The 261-nt window shown below is 54.0% G+C and overlaps 1 protein-coding gene across 1 annotated transcript in view; it reads left to right on the top strand.

Annotated features, from left to right (window-relative positions):
* The window catches only part of LOC119594274, a gene marked incomplete in the record, with an annotated part of 36109 nt that overhangs the window by 15382 nt on the left and 20466 nt on the right, over positions 1 to 261 (top strand).

Below are 261 nucleotides of genomic sequence, written 5' to 3'. Positions count from 1 at the left end.
GGGTCAGGTGAAGGGGAAGCCGCGCCCTCACCCTCCCCCCTCCTCCGTTCATGAGAAGTCGGCCGGCCGCGACGGGAGCGTCATCGTCCGGAAGAAATTCCTTTCATTGAGTGTTCTCCGATTCACTTCCACTCCGAGCGCTGAGCGTCTGTTTACAATCGTCCGAACCTTCTTTCCAAGCTTCTGTTCTTGGCTTTGGTTGGTTCATTCCGTTTCCTCCTCAGTCTTCTATTCTGAGTCTATCCAACCATTTGCTAGTGT

The sequence above is a fragment of the Penaeus monodon genome, chromosome 33 (genome assembly GCF_015228065.2).
Source record: "Penaeus monodon isolate SGIC_2016 chromosome 33, NSTDA_Pmon_1, whole genome shotgun sequence".
Classification (NCBI taxonomy): domain Eukaryota; kingdom Metazoa; phylum Arthropoda; class Malacostraca; order Decapoda; family Penaeidae; genus Penaeus; species Penaeus monodon.
The sequence above is the reverse complement of the archived record's forward strand: the minus strand, read 5'-3'. Positions and strand labels throughout refer to the sequence as shown.